Raw genomic sequence first — 16,101 nt, forward strand, 5'->3', positions numbered from 1 at the left:
TCTGAAAATCCATACATGCATTTACGAGAGTTTGAAGAAGTGTGCAACACATATAATGATCTAAATTGTAGCATGAACACCATTTGACTTAAGCTTTTTCCTTTTTCTTTAAAAGATAAAGCTAAAACTTGGCTACAAAATCTTAGATCGGGATCCATTCGAACTTGGGATGAATTGCAACAACAATTTTTGAAAAAGTATTTTCCATCTCATAGAAAAAATTCTTTCAAAAGTCAAATCATCACTTTCACTCAAAAACAAGAAGAATCTTTTTATCAGTGTTGGGATAGATACAAAGAATTGCTTAATCTTTATCCACATCATGGTTTTGAAATTTGGAGAGTTGTTTCTCAATTTTATGAAGGCTTAACACCTAAAGATAGGCAAATGGTTGAATTTATGTGTAATGGAACATTTGAAGATAAAGATCCAAACGAGGCAATTGAGTATCTCGATTCATTAGCTGAAAATGCTCAAAATTGGGACACTATAGGTACAATCGAACCATCAAACAAGATTCAATCTCCTACATCTAGTGGAGGTATGTACACTCTCAAAGATGAACATGATCTTCAAGCTAGATTTACCTCTTTGGCAGGAAAATTTGAGGCACTTGAATTGAAAAAGAATGGTCAATTAAAATATGTTCAAGAAATTATGTGTCACATCTGTGATACAAGTGATCATTTTACAAAAGATTGTCCCACTTTGCCCTCTTTTAAAGAATGTCTCCATGAACAAGCCAATGGTTTGAACAATTTCAAAAGGCCAAATTTTGAACCATTTTCTCAAAATTACAATCCAGGTTGGCGAAATCATCCAAATTTTAGTTGGAGGAATGATAATGCTGCACAATTTTCACAACCACATTTCCAAAATCAACAAAATTTTCAAAATTATGCACCTTATGTTCCTCCACCTAAAAGAAATTTGGAAGATACATTGAATTCTTTCATTGCAAAGCAAGAGTCTATCAATACTCAAACTGCTCAAACCATGACAGATTTGAAAGATACTCTTGCTAAATTTGCATATGCACTTAATGTTCATGAAAAAGGTAAATTTCCTTCACAACCACAGCCTAATCCCAAGGATCATCATTCACAAATAGGGAATTCTGGAACTCAACCGATGGATCAGGTAAAATCTTTTATTACCCTTCGAAGTGGTAAGGTTGTGGAAAAATCCATTCTTGAACCTTGTGAAGATGATGATAAATCAACTCCAAAGGGTAAGGAAGTGGAACCCATAACTTGCGAAGAGGAGGTTTAACAGACAGTGTCACCACCATTCCCTCATGCATTGAAAAATACAAAAAAATCAAATTTGAATTCTGATATATATGATATTTTTAAACAAGTAAAAGTTAATATTCCTTTATTAGATGCAATAAAACAGGTACCATCATATGCCAAATTTTTGAAAGACTTGTGCACTGTGAAAAGAAAATTGAATGTAAAAAAGAAAGCATTTTTAGCCGAACAAGTAAGTGCAATCATTCAAAATAATAATATTTTGAAATACAAAGACCCTGGTTGTCCTACTATTTCATGTATTATTGGAGAACGAAAGATTAAAAAAGCCTTGCTTGATCTTGGAGCTAGTGTGAATTTACTTCCACATTCAGTTTATCAAGAACTCAATCTAGGCGAGTTAAAATCTACTTCGGTAACACCTTTACTTACCGATAGATCTGTTAAAGTGCCAAGAGGTATGGTAGAAGACGTATTGGTCCAAGTTGATAACTTTGTATATCCTGTCGATTTCATAGTTTTAGATACATAACCTATCGAAGCTTGTAATGCAATTCCTGTAATTCTGGGTCGTCCTTTTTTAGCAACTTCTAATGCTCTTATAAATTGCAGGAATGGAATAATGAAGTTGTCATTTGGTAACATGACCTTGGAGCTCAATGTTTTTAATCTTTGTAAGCAACCACATGACAAAGGAGATGAAAGTGAAGATGAAAATCTTATTGAAACTCTTGTGGAAGAAAACATTCAAGAAGGGAGTACTCGTGATCAATTAGATATTTGTTCAATTGAAACTGTTAAAGAAAACATTGAAATTGATCTTGATGATTTTATCAGGTATCACTCGTTACCAGGATCAGAGAAAGAATTTGATGCAAAATATGAGAACAAAGACGAACCACCAATATTGGAGTTAAAACCCTTGCCAGAAGAATTGAAGTATGCATTTCTTGGAGAAGATGAAACATATCCGGTGGTAATTTCTTCCAAACTAGCAAGTGATGAAGAAGGTAAATTAGTTGATATGCTTAAAAGACATAAAAAAGCAATTGTTTGGACAGTAATAGATCTTAAAGGCATTAATTCACTAAATTTCACTCACAAAATTCACTTAGAAAAAAATGCTAAAACATTTCAATAACCACAAAGGAGATTAAATGCATACATAAAAGATGTTGTGAAAACTGAAGTTCTCAAACTACTAGATGTTGGAATTATCTACCCTATTTCAGATAGTAAGTGGGTAAGTCCAACACAAGTAGTTCCAAAAAAAATGGCATCACAATGATAAAAAATGAAAAAGGTGAATTGTTAACAAGTCGAATCCCATCTAGTTGGTGAATGCGTATTGATTATAGAAAATTAAATGACGTCCCTAGAAAAGAGCATTTTCCATTACTATTTTTGGATCAAATTTTAGAAAGAGTAGCAGGTCATCCCTACTACTGTTTTCTTTATGGATATTCAGGCTATTATCAAATTCCCATTGTACTTGAAGATCAAGATAAAACTACATTCTTATGTCCTTTTGGAATATTTGCACTCAGAAGGATGTCATTTGGTTTATGCAATGCCCCAACAACATTTCAAAGATGTATGCTAAGCATTTTTAGCGACATGGTTGAAAATTATTTGGAGATTTTCATGGATGATTTAACTATTTTTTGGAATACATTTGATATTTGTCTTGAAAATTTGGAAAAAGTTTTAAAAAGATGTGAGGAAAAATGTCTTATTTTAAATTGATAAAAATGTCATTACATGATTACTTCTGGCATTGTTTTGGGACATATTGTGTCATCTCATGGAATTGAAGTTGATAAAGCAAAAGTTGATGTCATTGCCAATTTACCACCTTAAAAACCATTAAAGAAATTCTCTCATTTTTGGGACATGCTGAATTTTATTGGAGGTTTATAAAGGACTTTAGTTTAATCTCTAAACCCATTTGTAACCTCTTAACAAAAGATACTGCATTTGAGTGGACTCAAGAATGTCAAAATGCTTTTGATAAAATCATTCGACATTTAACATCAGCTCCTATCATGCAACCTCCTGATTGGTCTTTACCATTTGAAATCATGTGCGATGCGAGTGATTATGCAGTCGATGCAGTACTGGATCAAAGAAGAAACGGTAAGCCTTATGTGATATATTATGCAAGTAAAATTTTAAACAATGCTCAAATGAATTACTCCACAACTGAAAAAGAACTACTTGCTGTAATATTTGCATTAGATAAATTTCGTTCTTATTTGATTGGATCAACGACTATTGTGTTTACTGATCATTCTGCTATTAGATATTTGTTGACCAAACAGGATGCAAAGCCATGACTTATACGATGGATTTTGTTGCTCCAAGAATTTGACATTTTGATCAAAGATAAAAAAGGAACCGAGAATGTCGTAGCCGATCATTTATCGAGACTAGTAACAGGATCATCTTGTGAAATGACACCAATTAACGATAATTTTCCTGATGAACATCTATTTTCAGTTACTACTACACCTTGGTTTGCTAACATAGTAAATTTTCTTGTGACAGGAAAAATGTCACCGCAATGGAGTTCTCAAGATAAAAGAAAATTTTTGAATGAGGTAAAAAACTTTTATTGGGATGATCCGTATATGTTCAAGTATTGTCCGGATCAAATTTTTCGACGTTGCATACCCGACAATGAGGTAAGTAGTGTCATTAAATTTTGTCATTCAGAAGCATGCGGAGGACATTTTTCTTCAAAGAAAACGGCTGCAAAAATTTTGCAGTGTGGATTTTATTGGCCCACTTTGTTTAAAGACACCCACGAAATCTGCAAGATCTGTGAAAATTGTCAAAAATTGGGTGCGATTTCAAAAAGAAACATGTTGCCTTTGAATCCTATCATTGAAATTTAAATCTTTGACTGTTGGGGAATTGATTTTATGGGACCTTTTCCACCGTCGTTTGGATACTTGTATATTTTAGTTGCAGTTGATTATGTTTCCAAATGGATAGAGGCAATTCCATGTCGAACAAATGATCATAAAATCGTCATCAAAATTTTAAAAGAAAATATTTTTAGTAGATTTGGAATTCCTCGAGCCATGATAAGTGATGGGGGAACTCACTTTGTTAATAAACCATTTTCTTCATTAATGAAAAAATATGGTATTACTCATAAAGTAACTACTCCTTATTATCCTCAAACAAATGGACAAGTTGAATTAGCTAATAGGGAGATAAAGCAAATTTTGGAAAAAACTGTTAACTCAAATAGAAAAGATTGGTCTCTGCGACTTAATGATGCACATTGGGCATATCGAACAGCTTTTAAAACATCATTGAATATGTCTCCCTATAGGTTGGTTTATGGAAAACATTACCATTTGCCTGTGGAATTGGAACATAAAGCTTATTGGGCGATCAAAACTTTAAATTCAAGCATGGATGATGCCAAAAAATTGCGTAAATTACAACTTAATGAACTTGATGAACTTAGAAATGACGCGTATGAGAATTCAAGGATTTATAAAACAAAAATCAAATCATTTCTTGATAAAACAATTCTTAGAAAATCTTTTGAGATTGGTAAAAAAGTTTTGCTTTATAATTCTCGACTTCACATATTCCCAAGAAAATTACGATCAAGATGGACAGGCCCATATGTTGTAAAGCATGTGTATACTTATGGAGCTGTGGATATTGAAAATCCTAAAAATGGTGATATTTTTAAAGTAAATGGACAAAGGCTTAAACCATTTTTAGAAAATGAAATCTTTCAAGAAGAGTTTATTTCCCTATCTGATCCTTGATTTTTTTTATTTTTTTGGTGTTGCATTTAAGTTTGTTTGTTTTTATTTCAGGTTTTCTTAATCTTTTTATTTTCCCGGTTAAATGGCGGATAACGGTACTCCGTGACTCTCATAGTCGGTTAAATCAGTTTCCCACAATTGCTGATACAAAAATAAAAAAATAAAAAAAATCATTTCTTTTCTTTTCAAAATGGATGAAATTCTCTCAAAAATTTGTAAACATTTTCCCTCTGTTTCTGAAAATGTTCTAAGAAAAATTTATGCAGGAAGGTGTGAAAGATAGAGATTGCTAATGCAAAAAGGAATTCCAGAAGATATTTGTCTTGTAATAGAAGCTAAGGTCCGATTAGGAGGAGAAGTTCCACAATCATTGCTCATTCGGTATTTGTCTGGATTAGGAAAAAGCACTTATGCAAAAAAACGAAGGGCCGAAAGTTTAGGGGTTTGTCATAAGTGTGCAAGATGGACTTGTGACAAACGATGCAGATCTTTGGGATGTGTTTCCAATAACAGAGAAGATAAAATTGGTTTCATTAAGAATGGGCTGAGTAAGGAGTCTTTAGATAACATCTTATTGACTCTTGAGACGCATTCTAGTGGACATGTGCATATTGAACTTCTCCGTTTATGGAAACAATTCCAAGATGAGCGTCATAATCTTGGGAATCCGACTAAAAAAGACCATGTTTGCCAATTTATAAGAAAATTAGATGGGAAGCATATCCTCGACTCATAGAAGGCGTTGAAGCCGTTTCTGGATGTAAAACCAGAAGAAAATTGTGAGCCACAATCACACTACTGTTTATATGCATGTGTGTCATTATTGTTTTTACTATTTATACTGTTTACAGCTTTGACCCATAGTTTTGTCATGATAACATATTACCCCTATAAAATCTCTCATCTTTCTCTCTATTTTTGCAGACAAAAAAAGAAAGTAAAAACATGGCTGGATCCTCTGCACAAACATTGAAAAATATTTGGGTATTTTGTGGGTCGAGTCCTGGAAAAAATAAAGTGTTTGTAGAAGCAGCGAATAATCTTGGAAAGATATTGGCTGAGAGAAAAATTCACTTGGTATATGGGGGAGGTAATATTGGGTTAATGGGATCTGTTTCAACATCTGCTCATCTTGGAGATAGTCAGGTTTTGGGTATTATTTCTACAGCTTTAGCTTAAGGAAATATTACATGTGTTACGATTGGGGAGGAATTAAAAGTTTTTTCTATGTATGAAAGAATCACTCAAATGATTGAAAATTCTGATGTTTTTATCGCACTACAAGGTGGTTTTGGTACATTAGAAGAAATTTTTCACACTGTTTCTTGGGCACAACTTAATATCCATAATAAACCTATGGGTTTGTTGAATATCAATAATTATTATGACAGTTTGTTGACATTTCTTGATAAAGCTGTGGAATAGAATTTCATTTCAGAAAATTCACGACGGATGCTCATCTGTGCTTCGACTGCCAACCAATTAATTGATGATTTGGAAGCTTTTGTTCATAAGCCTGATCCGATGATAACAAAGATCAATTGGTCGCAATCAAGCAGTAAGAAAAGGAAGTTGGATCATTGATTCAAAAGTCGTGGATTGGTTTGCGTTTGTTTCAGTTTGTTATCTTCAATAAAATTCCAGGTGATATCTCTTTCATTATGTACTCTTTATTAATAGTTATTTTGACATTAGGGACAATGTCATATTCTGATTGGGGGGAGAACAAACTTATTAAAAAAATTTAAAATAAAATAAAAAATATATATATTATTTTAAAATAAAATCATGTTTATTGTTTGTATCATAGTAATTTTTGCAAAAATGTCATACATTACATGTTTGAAAGATTTAAATTAGAACATGCATTAATCTATTTAAGAATGTTTAAATTTTTATTTGAAAAAATAGTCAATTTTAATATTCTGATCAATATAAAAATATGATTTATGAAATCTTTTTGAGTGATTAACCATTGTGATAAAATCAGGTATTAAAGTATATGGCCCAAGATATACCTTATAAGAGTGCCTAAAATTTTAAACTCACACATATTTTGTCTGATTCCATGATGTTATGAAAAATATATATATATATATCAGGAAAAAATATATAATAAGAACAACTAGATTTTAAATCAATGTATTTTCTATCTTTTGATTAGTTTGGCTCGTTTGTCTGTCTGTATTGTGTAAACCATTTTTCTGAGCATTTATCTGTATTCCAACTCCATGAGAGAAATCGTTGCCATAAATTGAAACATTTATTAACCTGTGAGGATATGAAGTTGAGACTCTTACTAGGAATTTCTGAAGGCCGTGTACATTTAACTACCTGAAATAAGCTTTGAATTGATCATCTCAAATTATTTCATAAATTATAATTATGATGATCTTGATATAACTTTGACAGTTTTCAAATTTAATTTAAACACTTAGATAGTTTTGATTACATTTCTATTTAAATTAATCAATATGTTTTGTATTGCAATTAACGCTTAAATTGCTAGGGACTAGCAATAAGCTGGTTGGGAGGTGTGATAAACATAAAAATTGTACATTAATTAAATGTTTTATAATATAAATATATAGTTTTTGTTTTATTAAATGTTTAAATATTATATGTTTTATAATAAATTGTATAAAATATAAGTTGTTGTGTAATTACAAGTTTTTACTATTTTTTACAGGTTAGATAAAACAAGAATAAACTTTGCGTTGCAAATGGGATTAAGATGATTCTTGGACCTGTAGAAAGTTGATGTTAATATCTACAATATTGGTGGCAAGCATGAGATAAAAATCCTCTCACAATTGGGATCAAATTAAGCAACAAATAAAGTTACCAAAGGAGTGACAGTTTTATCATGCTCTAGTATTTTGACCATATCTCTCAAATTACTTGGTCAAAAAAAATACCACGACTAGACAACTCAATTATCCACATGTTTCTTTTTATGTGAAGAAGCAAATTCGGAGAAGAAGATTTTCAAAAGTGATGTGTAATATAATATAATATCTTGAAACACCAATGAAGACTTATTTGTAAAAAAAATTATATTTTATTTGTGGTTGTCTCCCCAAATTTGGCTATAAATAGGGGTGCATTGTAATGTATTGAGATATCCCTCATTCTATGAACAAACATTTGAGTTCATAATATTTCTCTCTATACTTTTCCTTTATTTCTTCATTTAAATATAATTAGCATGTTAATTTCATATTCAAACTTTTACACTTTAAATAATGAATAGCTAACTTCCTAAAGTTGAGATAAAAAGGTGAAACTCTTGGCATGATAATAAGGTTACTAAAAGGTAAGAATCTATGTTTTATATTATTTAATCATTATTTATTGTTTATGTTCTATTTATTTCTTTAAGTATTTTTATACCCTACTTATAAGTAGGAGTTTTGATTTATTGTTGCTATATGTTACACTAAATTCTTGGAACCATTTAAATGTTAGTTTGGTATTACCAACCATTTAAAGTGGATGCCTTGATTTATTATATATGAATATATTATAATATTAAATTACTTGGAACCATTTAAATGTTTGTTTGGTTTTACCAACCATTTAAAGTGGGAACCTTGATTTACTATATATAAATATATCATAATATTAATTTCTTGGTACCATTTAAATGTTAGTTTTGTTTTACCAACCATTTAAAGTGGGAACCTTGATTTAGTGTTTACAAATATATATATAGCACAATAAATACTTGACAACATTTATAAGTATTGGTATATATTATATACTTATAAGATAATAATATATAACATAATATAAATATGATTATTTAATATATTGAAACCATTTTATTAAGTGGATTTCAATAATGTTCGTTAATGTTAACTTTATTAAAATAACAAGAGTGGATCCTTTAATCTCAACTACTTAAATTAAAATTTCAACAATTAAAAATTACCAATTAATGATTCAAACAACTAAAGAAAAAATAAATAAAAAGACATTGTAGTGGACTTGTAATTACCTTAGCTTCCTCGTGGATACGATATTCGAACTAATCGAATTATACAACTTGTGGACAACCTGCTCTTGGGAGTGCAACAATCAAAGTCGCAACAGTCCTCGGGTTTAGCCTCCTGCGCAGTTCAAGCCAGCTCATTGGTCCCCACCCCTCATCTCCTAATGTTCGTCCTCACCTGCATCGATCAAGTCTAGTGAGTCTAAAGACTCAACACGTATAAACTGGGAATAACAAGTAATACGTAAAATCATATGCATCTTTAAAGTAGAATGTACATACTTAAACATGAACGTTATAACATAAACTTAGACGTGCCATCATCATAATGTTAGAGTAGGTGCCCGTCGAGCCAAGTGTTGGCCGAGTGTTCACAATGAAACTCTATGTATAAACAATATTTATTTTAATAATATTTGAAATTATTATTGGCACATCTTTATCTGAATACCCATGCTAGTTGCATAGATAAAGCCCTTGAATATACAAATAGTAGAAAGAATATGAGATGCTCATATGATGAGTATCATGAAACTCATATTTGGAATACTGTATATTCTAAACAGTTCCTAGTCGATTCAGCCGCCGCTAAGAAGGATATAGGCCGCTCGAGTTCTAGACTAGTATCTGCGATGTGAGTATCATGTTGCATTGGTAGGGGACATTGTGATGTCCGAGCATGCAGATAGGTGCTCCTGGTAGAGTGCACTGAACAACCCTCCATAAAGGACTTTCCAAGTGGTTCTCACTTATCGAGTGGAAACATCCTAGTTTATGGTTGTACACCATTAGTCCTTATGACCCGGGACAACATTGAGACTCTATGTGCTAGAATTACACTTTGACTTGTTTACCGACTCTCATGGGGTCATCAGGTGGTAAGGTTGGGTGTTCTGTCGAAACATATAAGAGTCGATGCATTGTAGTTGGGGATTCACCGCTTACCTTCGGGTATAGATATCCTATGTGTTCTCATGTATATGTAGGTTGAAATCTCTGATCAGAGTATGGTGGTAATTATGAAAGGGGTTTCATAGATTACACCATCGATGCAACTACGACATGACACATAATATCGATTCATTGACAACTCTCGATAAACCAATGGTTGTCGAATCAGTCGGGATATATGAGTTGAAGGGACCGTATTGTACGCTAACCATAATTGAATGGTTCTTGCAGGCACTATCATTTGATACCTAGGGAATCATGTAAGCGATGCTGCTAGGCGTTTAACATGATTGGTTGGGTACTATCAGACTTAAGCTCTGACATTCTTGTTATCAAGGAGTTGATAAGTAATAATGGAGCAATTGGGGTATGCTCGTATAAGGATATGTTTAGTCCGCATCACATGGAGATATGAACCCATGGCTAGTTGTATCAATGAACCATTGAGGGCCACACAAGTACTAGCTTTCTAGATCCCGTTGAGAAGTAAAATAGTTCAAAGTGTTGAACGGCTTATAAATGAGTTTATAAGCGCAAGGAAAAATAGAAGTATGACTTCTATGAGAGAAATGTAATTTTTAATTTATGAATGTGTTCCTAAATTAAAACTTTGCCAAACAAATAATGTATTTGAAAATTGTGATTTTCATAAACATTATTATGGACTAAATTAAATTAATTCAAGTGTTGAATTAATTAAACACTAGTGGACCTAGTAGAGTCCAAATAATTAAATTAATTCAAGTGTTGAATTAATTAAATAACATTGGGTCTTGTAGAGTCCAATTGGAATAATTATTTAACTAGTAGACTTGAGTAAATTCATGTAATGTTTAATTAGTCTCAAATATGTTTGAGATAATTAAATTAAGTCCATGGATTTTTAATTGTTAAGAATCAAATAAGATTTGCATGCATGGGAGGTGAAGGGTTGGAGACTACTTTTTCAATCTCCAAAGCTTGGCGTGCTAAAAGGTGTTTTAGCGTTTCCCACTACCAAGACTAGTCTTCCTTCCCCCCATTCACTCTATGTTGGCCGAAATATCGAGGGGTTTTTACCTTGAATTTTCTCTCAATTTTCTCCTTCAATTGTTGAGGAAAGAAATCACTTCTCCTTGAAAAATCTTCTTATTTTTATAGTGCAAAATAAGAAGGGTTCTAGCTAGTTAGTGGTGGGCCTAATTTTGAAGTAAGGAGGAGGCTTGTAGATCTTCTTGCCATTCAAGAGCTAAGATGTTAACACCTTAGTTGGAGCCATCATCAATCTTTTAAGATTGATAGGTAAAGATTTTCTTAACACCCTATGTATGACATTTTGTGTTTTGTATTTGCTATACACTAGTACATGGTGTTCGAATTTTTCAAGATTTTTCTTCTAATATTTTTCGGTTTTCATGAGATGAAAAACATCTTGAGCTTCCGTTGCGATTTCAAACACCTAAAATCGATCCCCTTTCAAGTGGTATCATGAGCTAAGGGTACTAGTTTTTGTAGCATATACATAATATTATATTGAGGTCGATTTCTAACCGCATGAGATGAAATTTTTGCAACAAAATCAAGGCGTTTTTGGGGCATATTTCGGGCAGCAAGGGCAGCCTGAGGGGCTGCCCGAACGTCCCCTCAAAATTAAAAAAAAAAATTTGCATGTTGGCCGGAATCCGGCGACGGTGATGACGACTAGGGTTTCCAAAAGTGTTTTGGATTATCAAAGTGTCATGGGCCTTGAGTTTTTGGGCCATTGGATGGCTAACATATTTGTGAATTTTAAATTGGCCAAAATGTTTTTGGTGAAAAATGAGTTTTTTTTTTTTTGCCCTTAAGTTTAAAATTACAAAAGTTGCAAATATTCTCTCATAAAATAAATAATTGAAGTTGGACTTTAATTATTTATAGTAAATTGTGATTTACAAGAAATTCGGTTATAAATAAATTAATTGGAAAGTAGACAAAGGTGTTTGTATACTTTGTTAATTTAGTTTATAATCGTGGCGGTTAGTGATTGGATCAAGATATATAATATTGGATCAATTAATTATTGTGATAATTAATTGATGGTGTATGATATGTGATATTATGCATGAAGGATTATCAAAAGGCCAAGCCCAATTTGCTAGGTGTATGCTAGGATATTTTGTGTTGAATGATTGTAATAATTATCAAATTTAAAGTGGGCTTGGTTTATGGCCCGTTCCCACCCCCATGAGATGTATCCCTATTTGCCATGGATATTTATTTGTAAATATTAGTATAGTGGATGATCAAGATTGGAAGATGGTGGCCATGATGATTATGAAGATCGAAGACATGTAAATATTGGAAGCTAATGTAATAGTTGCATTTGCATCCCATGCATTTCCCTAGGATTGGACCTAGGCCCGTGTTTAGCTCACACGGGCCATTAGTATTCGGGCGATTGATCATCCTTGTTTGTTTACTGTTTATAATATATGCATGATATGTTATAAATAATGAGTATGTGCGTTATTATTATGATAATAACAAAGTTGCATGAATTCGGCAAACATACGTTCAAACATGGCGAGCTTTTAAATAAAATTAATGATGAGACCTTTTAAAATTAAAAACTCTCATTTTGAATAAGATTCAAAATTAATATCAAGCCCGAAAAGGGGAATTATAAATTTTTTTATAATTTCCATGTCTTCCATCGACAATGAGTGCATGATGAACGCTACCCGTACTCGGGGCTCGGCTCATATTATTGGGGGGACCCTGGGTGCCGGAAAGCTGTGACATCCATTGACATGGTGATGTGAACTACGTGGAACTCCCATGATTTCGGCTCATATTATTAGGGGAACTCATGGCGACCGTCCATTAAGGTTCAACATCGATGGGTAAGGCTTGACACATGAAGATGAACGACGTCATATTATTGGGTCCTAATCAAACGTGAGACAAAATTTTACGTAGAGGGTTGCATTGAGATGCAATTGGAAACTACCTTTTAGGAATTGTGATTGGCTGATATTATTCGGGATCATAATTCGCTAATTGGACCTTACGTACCTACTGAGGAAAGGAGTTTCTCGTTTTCATTAGAGGGTAGTGAAAGATGTCAAAACAGTGGGGGTAAACATTTATAAAGTAAAAGTCCATACTTTATATCTTATTAAATATTTTAAAATAGTCATTAACATTTATCTGTTATACTTTTCAGTACAATTTTTGATAATGTCTTCGATTCGCAATCCGTTATCTACAATACTCGACAAACACGTATTAACCAGACCTAATTACCTCACTTGGCTAAGAAACCTAAAAATTGTCTTGAATTCGGAAAGAAAAGCATATACATTGACTGAGTCGCCCCCTGTTGAGGCTCCGATTGACTGCACTCCTGAGGAATTGCAGACTTAAAAGGAATGGTGTGACCATGACTTGAAAGCCAGGTGTTATATGCAGGCTTCTATGAATGATGAGCTGTAGAGGCGTTTTGAGGATGCAAAGAGTGCTGCTGACATTCATTTGCATCTCAAGGAGCTCTTTGGTGAGCAAACACGGCCTCTTAGGCATGCTACCGTCAAGGAGCTGATCACTTTGCGCATGCGAGATGGGGCCTCGGTCCATGAGCATGGCCTGAAGTTGATTGGGCTCGTGGACAAGCTCGTTGGCATGGATCTAATGTTGCCTTCGGAGTTGACCACCGACGTGTTGCTGTTATCGCTGTCTAGCTCATTTGATCCTTTTGTGGTGAACTTCAACATGAACAATATGGAGCCGACCCTTGAGGAGTTGGTGAACATGCTTATGACCTTTGAGTCCACTATCAAGAAAGAGAAGCTGGTTCTTTATGTGGGTTCTTCATCTGATACATAGATTGATCCACATGGGAAGGGAAAGAAGCGTTCTTTCCAACGTCCCAAGAAGAACGTGCCCTTGATGAGGCAATCTACGAATCCCGTTGAGGCAGCCACACCAGTTAAGGCTGACAAGACTGCTGATGTATGTCATCACTGCAAGAAGCCTGGACATTGGAGGCGTAACTGGAGGGAATATCTTGCCCAGAAGAGTTCTGGAAACGGTATGTTCTAAATTGAAGTAAACATTTCAATTAACTCTACTTCTTGGGTATTAGATACCGGTTGTGGCTCACATCTCTGTAATGATTTACAGGTGATGGGAAGAAGTAGGAAGCTTAGGGAAGGTGTGACCTTCTTGAGGATGGGCAATGGAGCAAGAGTTGCTGCCAAGGCTGTTGAAGATGTTTACTTATTGTAGAACAATAGTTTTAAGTTAATTTTATGAGATGTTTTGTTTGTACCTAACTTTGTAAAAAACATTGTTTCCATTTCTATGCTGATAAAAATGGATATTCTTGTTTATTTAGCAAAGGTGTTTGCAACATTTACAGGAATGAATGTTTGATTGGTACTGGTGAACTTGAAAACGATCTCTATAACTTAAAATTGAAAGATACTCCACTAAATGTCCATTCAAAGGCAGACACCATATGAGATATGGATGGGTATGCCTCCCAAATATTCTTATCTTAGAATGTGGGGGTGCCCTGCTTATGTGAAACAGGTAGTGGGAGATAAATTGGATAGTCGATCCATTTTATGTTACTTTGTGGGATATCCAAAGAATTATGTTGGATACTACTTCTATCATCCCCAAGAAACAAAGGTGTTTGTTTCTAGGAATGCAACCTTTTTGGAAAAAAAATTTCTATTGGATAGAAAAAGGGAGATGATAGAACTCGAAGAGGTTCGAGAGACACCCACAATTATAAAACCCACACCCGAAGAGCCAAGAGAGGATATACAAGCTCCTAGAAGATCCGAGAGAGTCTCGAGACCACCTATGAGGTATGGTCTGCTTCTTGAAGAGGGCCATGATGAGCCTAACCATGGATGTGATCCAAGGACCTTCAAGGAAGCGTTATCTGATGTCGATTCATCCAAGTGGCTTGAAGCGATGGAATCTGAGATGAATTCCTTGCATTCGAACCAAGTGTGGAATCTCGTGGATCCACTTGATGGAATTGTTCTTATAGGGTGTAAATGGATTTACAAGAGGAAACTTGGGGCGGATGGGAAGGTATTGACCTTCAAGGCGCGATTGGTGGCATAAGGATATACTCAAAGACAAGGAGTTGACTTTGAGGAAACACTTTCTCCAGTTGCAATGTTCAAGTCCATAAGGATATTGCTAGCCATAGCTGCATGGTATGACTATGAGATATGGCAGATGGATGTCAAGACAGTCTTTCTTAATGGGGATATTAAGGAAGAGATTTACATGTCTCAACCTGAAGGGTTTACATCTGTCGGAAGTGAGCATATGGTATGCAAACTTCATAGATCTATTTATGGTCTAAAGCAGGCATCTAGGAGTTGGAACCTTAGATTCGATAGTACAATCAAAGAGTTTGATTTTACTAAGAATCCTGAGGAACCCTGTGTGTATAAGAAGGTCAGTGGGAGTGCTGTGACATTCCTGGTGTTGTATGTTGATGACATTCTACTCATTGGGAATGATGTAGGAATGTTGCAATCAACTAAGATATGGTTAGCGAGTAAGTTATCGATGCAGGACTTGGGTGAAGAATCTTTTGTATTGGGAATACAGATCTATAGAGATAGATCGAAAAGATTGCTTGGTCTCACCCAGTCCACATACATTGATACCATCGTGAAGCGGTTCTCGATGGATGAGTCCAAGAGAGGACATCTACCAATGTGTCATGACGTGTCCCTATCCAAGTCTATGTCTCCCAAGAATGATGCGGAGATAGCGGCGATGACAAGCATTTCTTATGCATCTGCAATTGGTAGCATCATGTATGGGATGATATCTGCACGTCCTGACGTGGCTTTTGCACTGAGTGTAGTGAGTAGATATCAATCGGACCCTGGTCTTCCACATTGGAAAGCTGTGAAAGACATCTTCAAGTATTTGAGAAGGACCAATAAGTTGTTCTTGGTCTATGGGGGTGGAGAACTGAAATTTGAAGGCTATACCGACTCTAGCTTCCAAAGCGATATCGATGACTCGAAGTCAACCTCTGGGTTCGTATTCATGCTCAATGGTGCTGCTGTCTCTTGGAAGTGTTCCAAGCAAGACAGTACTGCGGATTCCA

The 16,101-nt window shown here is 34.3% G+C and overlaps 1 pseudogene; it reads left to right on the top strand.

Annotated features, from left to right (window-relative positions):
• Positions 1-643: 643 nt before the first annotated feature.
• LOC142523853 (uncharacterized) overlaps positions 644-16,101 on the top strand; it is a 28,637-nt pseudogene continuing 13,179 nt past the window's right edge.

This window comes from Primulina tabacum, chromosome 14 (assembly GCF_025594145.1).
Source record: "Primulina tabacum isolate GXHZ01 chromosome 14, ASM2559414v2, whole genome shotgun sequence".
Classification (NCBI taxonomy): domain Eukaryota; kingdom Viridiplantae; phylum Streptophyta; class Magnoliopsida; order Lamiales; family Gesneriaceae; genus Primulina; species Primulina tabacum.